An 11,918-nucleotide genomic window follows, 5' to 3' on the forward strand; every position below is an offset into this window, starting at 1 on the left:
TGGCAATATGACCGATATTCTCAGCATTGTGGAAGAACAAATCAATACACGCTAGATCTGAAAGGGAGAAAGTTTGTACTCAAGCCTATGACCCCTCAACAAATCATGGCTGAACATTTACAAAAGAAAACTGAAATTAGTGCAGCAAGTAGAGGAGGAGAAGACCAAAAGAAATTGAGTGCCATCCACCATTCGGTGAGCGAGTGCTACAAGCCAAATTCAAGAGATAAAAGGAAGGAAGAGGGAGAACATCTAGTTATGCTAGCCACAAAATCTGAGCTGAGAGAAGTGAGGAACAACCCATATCAAGTACTCTTTGTACTTGTGAACAAAGATGTTTTGATTTCTCTTAATGACATAACATCTCTTCCTAGTGTTGTGGATGACTTTTGCAGGACTTTGAAGACGTGTTTCCACAAGAAACACCGGCTGGACTACCTCCAAATCGAGGGATTGAACATCAAATCGATCTTATTCCAGGGGCTGCACTTCCTAATCGTCCACCATATCGAACCAATCCTGAAGAAACTAAGGAAATACAAAGGCAAGTGCAAGAACTTCTTGATAAAGGTTTTGTTCGTGAAAGCTTAAGCCCTTGTGCTGTTCCTGTGATTTTAGTACCTAAGAAAGATGGATCTTGGAGGATGTGTGTTGATTGTAGAGCTATAAATAATATTACCGTTCGCTATCGCCATCCTATTCCACGGCTAGATGATATGCTTGATGAATTAAGTGGTTCCACAATTTTTACTAAAATTGATTTGAGAAGTGGATACCATCAAATAAGAATGAAAACTGGAGATGAATGGAAGACTGCATTTAAAACAAAATTTGGGTTGTATGAATGGTTAGTGATGCCCTTTGGGTTGACTAATGCTCCTAGTACTTTTATGAGATTAATGAACCATGTCTTAAGAACTTTCATTGGAAAATTTGTTGTTGTCTACTTTGATGATATTCTAATTTACAACAAGTCTTTTGATGAACATGTGAAACACATTCGACAAGTTTTAGATGAGCTTAGAAAGGAGAAATTATTTGCTAATCTTGAGAAGTGCAGTTTTTGCACAGACCATGTTGTGTTTCTTGGTTTTGTTGTTTCAGCAAAAGGAATAGAGGTGGATCAATCCAAGGTGAAAGCCATCAAGGATTGGCCAGCTCCAACGAATGTAAGTCAAGTAAGAAGTTTTCATGGTCTTGCTGGTTTTTATAGAAGATTTGTGCGAGATTTCAGTACCATCGCTTCCCCTTTAAATGAATTGACAAAGAAAGGTGTTGAATTTAAATGGGGAAACTCACAAGAAGATGTTTTTCAAGAATTGAAGAAACGTTTGACTGAAGCACATGTACTTATTCTTCCTGATTTCACTAAAACTTTTGAAGTAGAATGTGATGCTAGTGGGATTGGGATAGGAGGAGTTTTAATGCAACAAGGAAAACCTATAGCATATTTTAGTGAAAAATTGGGAGGTGCTCAATTAAATTATTCTATGTATAACAAAGAATTATATGCTTTGGTCCGAGCGCTTGAAACATGGCAGCACTACTTATGGCCAAAAGAGTTTGTTATTCATTCCGATCATGAAGCTTTTAAGTATTTGAAAGGGCAAGACAAACTAAACTGTCGCCATGCCAAATGGGTTGAGTTTATCGAAACATTTCCATACATTGTGAAATATAAGAAAGGTAAGGACAATGTGGTCGTTGATGCCTTGTCTCGAAGGAATGTGTTGTTGAATCAACTAGAGGTAAAAGTTTTGGGTCTTGAAAATTTGAAAGAAATGTATAATGATGATTTAGAATTTTCAGAACCATACAATCATTGTAAAGATGAAAAAGGTTGGGAAAAATATCATATACATGATGGATTTTTGTTTAGAGCTAACAAACTTTGTGTACCAAATTCTTCGGTTAGATTGCTTTTATTGCAGGAGTCACATGGAGGAGGTCTAACAGGTCATTTTGGACAAAAGAAGACTTATGAAATGCTCAGTGATCATTTCCATTGGCCCAAGATGAGGAGAGACGTCATCAGATTTATGGAGCGTTGTGTCACCTGTCACAAAGCTAAGTCAAAATTGAACCCTCATGGTTTATATACTCCTTTACCCGCTCTTAAAATTCCTTGGGAAGACATAAGCATGGATTTTGTTTTAGGACTACCAATGACTCAAAAAAAGAGAGATTCTATTTTTGTTGTGGTTGATAGATTTTCAAAAATGGCTCATTTTATCCCATGCAACAAGAGCGACGATGCTTCACATGTTGCCAATTTGTTTTTCAGAGAAATCTTGAGGCTACATGGAGTGCCCAAGACCATCGTATCTGACCGTGATGTGAAATTTGTGAGCTATTTTTGGAAAACATTGTGGGCAAAGCTTGGGACTAAACTTTTGTTCTCCACAACGTGCCACCCCCAAACTGATGGACAAACTGAAGTGGTGAATCGTACATTGTCAATGATGCTGCGAACAATGGTAAAGAAGAACTTGAAGGATTGGGAGAAATGTTTGCCACACGTGGAGTTTGCTTATAACAGGGCACTACGTTCTACAACTAATTTATGCCCCTTCGAAATTGTATATGGGTTCAAACCTATTGCTCCGATAGATTTGTTGCCCCTTCCATTGCAGGAAAGAACCAATATAGAAGCTTTCGAGCGTGCTGCATACATAAAAAAGATACATGAGAAGACTAAGGAAGCAATTGAGCTCAAAGCAGTGCGCAAGGCTACAAGCATGAACAAGCATAGGAAGAAAGTGTTATTTGAACCAGGGGACTTGGTTTGGATTCACTTGCGCAAGGAGCGTTTTCCTGAGCAGCGCAAATCCAAATTGATGCCACGAGGGGATGGTCCATTTCGTGTTCTTGCCAAGATCAATGATAATGCATACAAGATAGATCTTCCACCAAGCTATGGTGTGAGCAACACGTTCAATGTTGCTGACCTCTTACCATATACAAGTGAAGACACTTCAGAGTTGAGGACGACTCCTTTTCAAGGGGAGGAGGATGATACGACCACGCCATTAAGCAATACGTTACAACCCCCAAGTCATACTACATCAACTCAAGTACAACCAACATCATCACCAACCCAAGTCTTTGATGGACCAATTACAAGTAGCCGAGCTAAGAAGTTACAACAAGAGGTGCACGCGCTACTTTATGAATTTCAATTAAATACTAATGAGAACTTTATGGTACCTAAGTCGTGTATGTTGATATTACTTAGGTTCACCAAAGAGGAAGGACAAAACATATCAAAGGCGAATCAGCAAGAAGAGCTATGTCCGAGTCAGTCCAGCGCAATAGAACCGTCCAGAAGAAACAGTCATATCTTTTGATTCCCAAAAGCTATGAAGGACCATAAGTACTTTTTGGAAAGCTCTTGAAGTCTAGTTTCCAATGCTTCTAAAGCCGACTTAATCAAATCTACCAGAAAGGCAGCCGACCTACTTTAGTGCTGACTGGTCAGAAGGTCAACAGTTTGCTTGATGACCAAGTTTTCATATTAAACTGCATCATTCTACGAAGTTTCATTAAGCATGCTATATCTGGTGAGAAAACTTATCAAGTCAGCTTTCTAACGCAACCAGTCCCACGTCATTTGGAGATTCCTAGGAGAAGTTATTATCAAAATACTAAAGACTGCGCAGAAGTCAAACAGACACACGAAATTCAGTTCTGCAGATCTCCCGAAGAGGCTCCTTCACATTAGCACGTGAAAATACTTTTGTTTCGTGTTTATACCTCTCTAAGGTTGGTTGTTACTAGTATAAATACCCCCCGATGTCTATGATGTAAGGCAACTTTTGATAATCTAAAGTAGAACCCCTTTGTTCAGCTGTGTGCTAACAAATATTGAGAGTGATCTCTACCCCTTTGCTCTTGTGAATTCCTTCGCGGGATTGCAGAGGCGGCGGCTTCATCCGCTCCCAATTGGTGCTCCTACTCCCTTCGAGGTCTCCTCGATTGATTGTAGGTTGTGTTGGTTGGTTCTTTGAGAGTGTGGTTGGGCGAATCCTCGATTCAGGCTGTCGGTTAAAGACGGTGGTTGGCTTCGAGTTTTATTTGTCAGGTTGCACTAGTTATCGCTGCTTGCAGCAAGTTATCTTGGCTTCTTTGAAGCTAGTTATCTGAAGATTGATCCTACGTCGTGAAGATCGAGCATCGTGACGCATCATGACTGGTTCATGACAAAGATTGTCTTGGTTGAAGCCCTCGTAATTCTGGTCCCTATAGTTGTTCTTGTCCTGCGCTTCAATGTTGCACATTTCTTCAGTTGCTTCGTCAATCTTTTTCTGAAGTTTAGAAAGACGAAGAACCTTATCCCTGCACTTCTCTTGATCAAGTTCTTGGTCATGTGGTTCTTGGCTGATAGCCTTCCTCTTTTGGTTTCTTGCCTCCCTAAGGAGAGCTTCGTCCCCTTGGTTGGTGTCCAAGGTCCCGAGGACGGAGCCGGTTGTTGTTGCCTTCTTCGGTGGCATGGTGAGAGTTATGGTCGTGAGATCATCGGAGGTGGATGCCAATGTTGGTACTTGATTTCAATTCCCCTAAAGGCATTAAAGATCAAGGCAACATAAGTTAGTTGTAAAGACCTTCGTCCTTTGATGTAACACTTTCCTCGAAGTGTTAGAACAAAGGATGAAGGTTTTTAAAGAGAAACATAGTGAGGTAATATGAAAAAGAAAATGTAGAGATCTATACGAAACTCATCTCTTACACCTTAACATTTTATTCCATCTCTTCTGATATCGTACAAATTTACAAACATACTTTTGTCTCCTTGACATAGGATGGCACGAAGGTTCTTCGAAGGCTAAGCAACACGAAGTTATGGCCCTTAAAAAGGTACTTTATACAAGGCATTGTTGACCTATTTATAAAGAAGATGAACTGCCTTTGTACAAGATTACAATCATTGCCTCTCAAGGCTTTTTTTTCGAAAACGCAGGAGAGCTGCGTATCATTATATTAAGAGGAAAAAAGGTGAGGATATGAAACCTCATACAAGCCAAACAAACCCACACACCCACACGCACTCAAGGATAGCTAGGAGTACAATGATATTATGTGTAGTTCGGTGAGAACATAACTAGTCCTCCCGTCAGCAAAGTGAAACCCCCTCCTCTAGGCTTGTTACAGTGGTGGGTGATGCACGTCGAGACCCAATGAATTGGACTTAATCATCACCATCTGCGCCCGCATCTTTGCTTGCACCGTCCGACTGTGATTTCTCTGGAGTGTCAAAGATGAGATTAAAGCTTGGCATTTAAAACTGTTATGCATGGAACTTTGTGGCTGCCTTTTTATTTTAGTATTACACGGTGCCTTCTTTCCAAGGTATGGCGTATCTTCGCTATTAGGGATTGCAGTCTTATCAGAGGGGTTCTCGGCGTGCCATGCGTGTTATCAGTTTCTGACTGGGGTGCCGCTGGTGGGGTTAGGATTCGGGGAGATCTTAGAGGTGGTGAAACTGTTCAGAGAAACCCTGGTTCATACCTTTAGTGGGTTCAGACTAGAATTTACGTCCAGGGACGGGGGAGGAGCGCCACTAAGCAGACTCCTGCTCCAAGTGCTGGGTCTACTTGTTGCTTTGAACGAAGAAAAGGGGCAATTGAACATTGGAATTCCCCTTCGACGTCGGGGAAACCGGCTCACAGTAGCTCTGGGTCGGTTACAGAAAGAAGGGCTGGAATTCAATCTGACCAACGGCGCGGCGCTTCGATTACTAAGGGTAAGGGAGCGCATCAGTCTCTACTTATTCTACGCCTTACAGGCTAACCCGAAAGAGGATAAGATAAATTTTTGGTTCTTCCAACATCTGGTAAGGAGAAGAGCTTTGGGTTTCCTAAGGGGAGCCCCACCAAGCGGGTTGAAAAGCCTCCACTCGAGTTTAATTAAAACCCTAGTCAAAGAGATACCCGAACTTATGGGGGAAGTGAGGCAGAAGCAGGAATCATGTCCTTTCTTTAGCTCGCTGGTGTGAGCTGAGCTTGGCTATCCGAGCCAAGGAAAGATGTCAACCAATGGACAACGTACATAGTAAAGATCGTGTATTTACAACGGAATAGTATACAAAGGAATTCTTCGAACACATATAGGTTACCAGGATACCTAACAAACTTCTCAAAAACCCAAACAGGAAGAACCATTACCCTTACTAGTACCAAGGCTAGAGATCCGGATTTGAACCAAGGAATGGAATCAAATGCAACAAGAAAAAGGTATGAATGAACCGTTAGAAACAAGCTAAGATATCTGGATTGCCAATCAAAGGAAGTAAGAAACTATTCTCTTCTCTTTTCTTTTCAGGTTCTAGTATACGCCTACATAAAGAGAAACCTTAACCTTGCTTGCTTGTCTTGTAACTGGAAACCATAGACCCAGAAACCGTATCAAACCATATCAAATAATAGGAAGAAGCAGGAATGGAAACATAAACCGTCAGAACCACGGAAAGAGATCCTGATTCCCAATCTTTGGCTGTAAGAAACAGAAGGATGATTCAGTATACTAGACTAGCACATCTCGATACCCCTTTCCTTTAGCCAAGAAAAATAGACACGATGTCGTTTTATTTTTTCGCATTGGAAAAGACTATCCATAACCTATGTCCCTAACCGGATTCTGTGTCAGAAAGCGTGAATCTTTATTGCATTCGATGCTCTGCCTTCGCCCAAGCGGTCTCCAGGGAAGGAAGCCAATAATGGGTGTGTCAGGGTGGAATAAAGAAATAGGAAAGAAAAGCCTATCAGTAAAGAGAGAACCCTTACCAAGAAACGGCTTCCACCAAGGTAATGAATACTACCTCTCAAGCAAGGGAAACCTATGAAGACAGAAAAGAGAACCCTAAAGGTTAGAGCCAAGGCAAGAAAGAATGCTAAACCTAAGAACCTGTCCTTTAAAGGTTATACGAAGATAGAAAACTTACCCAGACCAGAAAACACATTCCTTAGAACCATAGGTCTATTCAACGAACAAGTCCGGAGCCGGGCATAGTAAAATACTTATTACTAGCCTCCTCTGGGCCTCGCTTACACCCTATCCGCATAAACCCACGGAACCTTTTTCATGTGTGCCTAACCAACTGGTTCATGTTTTCAAGTAGTATTTCTCGGTTATGAATCACGAGTCTCAACTCAGAGTTGCTCTTTCTTTTACCCGGATATTGCAATGGACGAAGTAGACAGTCAGGTATTTGGATGCTACCGTTCGAGATTGTGAAGTCGTCTGGTCCACTTAGCTTCTGCACGATCTAGAGTTTCCAATACTACTTACTTTTACTTTACTAGAAACGAGAGAGCAATACGAACGAAGACCAATCCATAGGCCCTACTGCGCATTCTCCTAGCTAGAAAACTGTTCTATCGAGACTGCCCACCTCATATTTGCGAGCGAGGGATGAAGCAGTAGTACGGACTAGAGGCGACTGTTACAGCCACCTTCACTGCAACTTCTAATCAATATAGATCATAATGAAAAGCAAGGGTATGTGTTTGATTTGCCCCATGGTGGTAGCTTTCCATGAATTAACGTAGAAGCAACCATCCGAGTACGGGAAACCCTGAGTTTACTTTACTTTACGATACTTTATGAAACGAAGGAAAATAGCAATGGAATGGAATAATGCTATCCGTATGCTATTGATATTCCTAGCGCTATCCCTTTTCTTTGCAAAGAAGCCCCTTCCCTTAATAAATTGAAAACATCATAAGGCTTTACTAAAAAAAGTCAGATTTGGCTCGGGTGCATCAAAACTTGCAACCCTCAGAGTATCCTGATATTGATGAGGTGGCCTTTTCCTTTGCCCTTTTTCTTTCGCCCTTTAACCCGGAAGAAGAACGAAGAGGATCTTGTCCAAAAGATGATGTCGGATATTTTATTTAAGTGATGCCAAAAAGCGCTAGCTTCTAGTCTAAGTCTGAAAAAAGGAAGGGAGAATGAAAATTAGATGGAATCATCACTTTCATAAAAAGTAAATCCAAAGAAATAATATTGAAATTATCCTTTGCCGAACCACATTCCTTGCCGGGATCAATCAGCAGGCTAATGCAATCAGAGGTGGGTGGGAGTGAAGTAGGTTTCGCGAGCATACACCCATATACTAAATATGTGGTGAGCATCCAATTCGTTGAGAATCGAGATGGTAGGTAGGGCATTGTGCTCAGTGAGTGAGGCATGCTCTTGCCTTCTTTTAGTGCTTCTTTAGTTACCCTACACACACCATTGAGTTCACGTGATCTTTGTGCGTGCCCAAAAAGTTCTAACTAAAGAACTTTAAACCGAAAGCAGACCGAATAAGTAGTTGTTGAAGTAGCTCTTTTGTCAAGTAGTAGCTCTTTGACCCAAGCCTCCTAATATATATAATAGCTTTTTGCTTTATCTTTAAAGAGGTTAGAGGAGGGGAATCAAAAGAATGGAGTCAGATCCACCTTCATACATAAGTAGAAGTGCTAGTCTAGGCATGTTCCTTTCAAAGAGGATCGATCAGTGTAAGTCCCTATAATCTTTATTTTTATAGGCTAGCTTCAATACGTCTGGGCCAAGGGCTTTCAAATCCAATATCCCTTCCTCGCTCCGCCCCTCATCCACAAAGCTTACAAAAAGAAGGAATTCCAGATAAGGGAGCCACTTCGTGTGTATACGTGGAACTACCAAGTCTGAATTGGGCAAATAGACGACATCAAAAGTCTAAAAAGAATCTCAGAGGAGGACCGAAGAGAGTAAGTGATCTTTTTCCCTAAGCTATAAAACAGGAGTAGTCAATCCACTTGGGATACTTTCCCGTTGTGCGCCTCTTCTTTCTTCCATTGTTTCATTTTATCCCGCTCACTGCCCTATGGACCGCATTCATCGATATTGGAATGAATTCATAAAAAATGATAACTAGGGCGTAGCGTAGCATAAAAGAGAATGAATAGTAGCCTACTTAAAGCAAGCTTTCATAGGCCATGTTACTCTTTACTCGGCTGTTCGTTCAAGAAAATCAAATCAAGTACAAGTAGTAGTACCAACAGTCTCATGCAAATAAATCGTTCATCCTTGGAGGGTGTTTTTACTTGTAAAGAAAGTTTTTATCAAAGGTGTGATTCTCTCCTCTTACAATAGCCTGTGAGAATGCCAGTGCCCAACTATTCTGTCTCGATCTTAAGCTTAAGTAAGAATGATAAGTCTTCGAGGCAATAAAAGCATAAATCGCCATCACCAGTCATTAAGTAAGGGTCGATGAAATTGGGGGGCTTTCGTTGAAGATCTCAGTTCTTTCACGCATATGGAGTCAGTCCATCCCGAGCATCACAAGCTTCCTGAACCTTTTCCTTCACACAGTGATGAGGTAGTCGAATTCCTATATGTCGATAACTTGTGTAAAAGCTCTTGTAGAAGTAAGAGTCCCTCTGAGATCTTTCGTTAGCCCGAACGAACACTCTTCCTCTGAGATAGAATCAAATAAGTGACAAATGAATGGTAACACATGGTACCTATCCGTGGTCGGGAAATGCTTTGTGCCTTGTGTCCTTGCTTTGCTCTACCGAAGGATGACGCAAGGTTTTTCTAACAACAGTGTTCGGTTACCATATCTTTGAATGACAAAATGCCCGGTCCTCCAATCGTTAGAAAGAACCTTCCTTCTTATATTATATCTACTAGAAGATCTATGCGTCGGTATTTAGTAGTTCAATGAAATAGAAGGTCTCGATAAGTTCGAAAGTCGATAGAAAATCCGTCTTTAGTCTATAGATAATCCATCTGTCATCAGAAAGGATTTGATGGCTTACTTCTTGAGTATGACACTCTTCTCAATCCTCTCCTGGCACAACTACCTTCGAGTCCGTGCCTTTCTATTAGCAGGATTGGATTATGCGACCGCACCCTTTGCTCTCAAGCCTTTCAGGTTCAGTTTCAGTCTAGAGGCTAGGAGTGAGGCTCTTTTCCTACAGTTTCCGGGAATAACTACCTTTCCGATCCGATATTATAAGTGTAGGATTGGCAAAGTATTCGGTGCACTAGATCCTAAGGCCGCAGGCTTAACTCAACGATTTCCGCTCTTAAGGGAGAGAAGCATATAGGAAGGCCTGGCCAGAAAGTTCCGGGAGTATAGGTCAAGCAGGGAGAGACCGATGAGTCAAAAGAGTACCCAGGCTATGATTCTCAAACTCTTACTACTAACACTAGGGTTGGGTTGTCAAGTACTCGGCTTCCTTTACCTGTCTATCCCTACCTTTCCTTTCGAACAACGGAACAGCGTCACACCTTACGGAAATGGATTTCGCTTCTTCTTTTCCTTGTGCAAGCGGGCAAGGCCCAAAATCCATTCTATGCAAAAGCAGCTACCCCCTGGGAACACCTTTAGACAGACAGAAACCGAAGCACTATGATTGTCATGAGAAGGTGGTGTGCTTTTACCTATTGAAAAGAAGAAAGTGTTCTTGAGTCGAAGAAGCAGGTTCAATCTCACTCGGATTGCCACCAAAACCTGTATAAACAGCTTCAACGAGAACAGCGAGCGCCTCCTGCTCAACATAAAGTGGCCTACGAAGACAAGTGTGAGGAAATGCTTACACTGAAGCTTCCACTCCCATATGGGCAAGAAGAGCTCCTTCTCTTTTTGCCAAAGCAAAGAAGAGCCATTGTCTCCCGTACTCGTTGATTGGAAATCAAAGAAAAGAAGAATGTTCAACTGAAAACAGAAGCAAACCAAACAGGAGTAAGTGGAAGAGTTTGAAGTTCTTTCTTTTTATAATAGATCTATGCTGTAGTTCCGTAGCAGTGAATATCCTCCGCAAAGGAAATATTCGTATTCATATTTTAGTAGAGGAGGTTCCGCCTTGCCTCAACCTTAGCGTATCTCGGCTATGTCCCAATCGTTAAAACTCTCGATTTGAATGCACTTTTACAAGCAACAAGAGTGCAATTGGCAACTGCCTCATATCGTTCATCTAATGATGTGGTATACAACTATAAAAAAAATAAAATCTTTACATTGATCATATCCATGGCATGGGTCGTATCAGAACAAACAAGGAAAATATTCATTAGCAAAAGCACCCGAAGCTTTGAAGCAGATGGATCAACATAACCACAATTGACCCTGTTTTCCACCTACTAGCAGCAGGAGTATTCATTTTGTTCTGGAACACTTCCCAAATCGATATACGAAGAAGGGAAATCTCAGTATTTAAGTAAGAGATTTTTTATACGTATGCTAATCCATGCATCTGGAATGATACTTGCATAGGAAAGAAAGGAGTGTGTTTAGCGAGTAATAGGAGAAAGGAGTGTGTATGGCTAGGTAAGAGAGAACAATAAAGGAATCAACACCTGCGTATCGTTCCATTCACTAGTACTGTACAACTACTACTAGCTTGTAACACTCACTAGCAAAAGTCATTCTATTCATCGATACAGACTACTAGGGCTGAATACATACGTTACTCTCATAGTTTCACAAGGTTTAGAGAACTACTAGTTCTGTTTCATTCTACTAGTCGTTCCAATAGCACGGAATTCCCATCTCTTGTACCGGGACCAGTAAGACCTATTCCTTCTCTTTCTGTCTAGCTTGAGGAATCATGGTGGACTTTTCTTTCTGTTTAGCTTTACTTATCAAAGACTTCTCCCCCCTGCGGTGAAGGAAGAGGCCTGGCACGACACACAAGTCGGGAGACATCACTCCTCAATAAAATAAGCCCTTAGGCGATTGAAGTGAGGCAAAAAGCACACCACCCTCGAGTGAACTATAGAACAAGGGAACTTGTGAACAGTTCTATTGAAGGGTATGAGTAGGCGTTGAGCTCAGGACTGCAAGTAGAGTAGCTGCTTTGCTTGGTACGAGTCAACTTTCTTCTTTCTTTTCCTTGCTTCCAGAAATACCTACCTTCAAAAGCAAAACCTACTTCCTTTACCAACAAGGG

Source organism: Zea mays, chromosome 4, assembly GCF_902167145.1.
Source record: "Zea mays cultivar B73 chromosome 4, Zm-B73-REFERENCE-NAM-5.0, whole genome shotgun sequence".
Classification (NCBI taxonomy): domain Eukaryota; kingdom Viridiplantae; phylum Streptophyta; class Magnoliopsida; order Poales; family Poaceae; genus Zea; species Zea mays.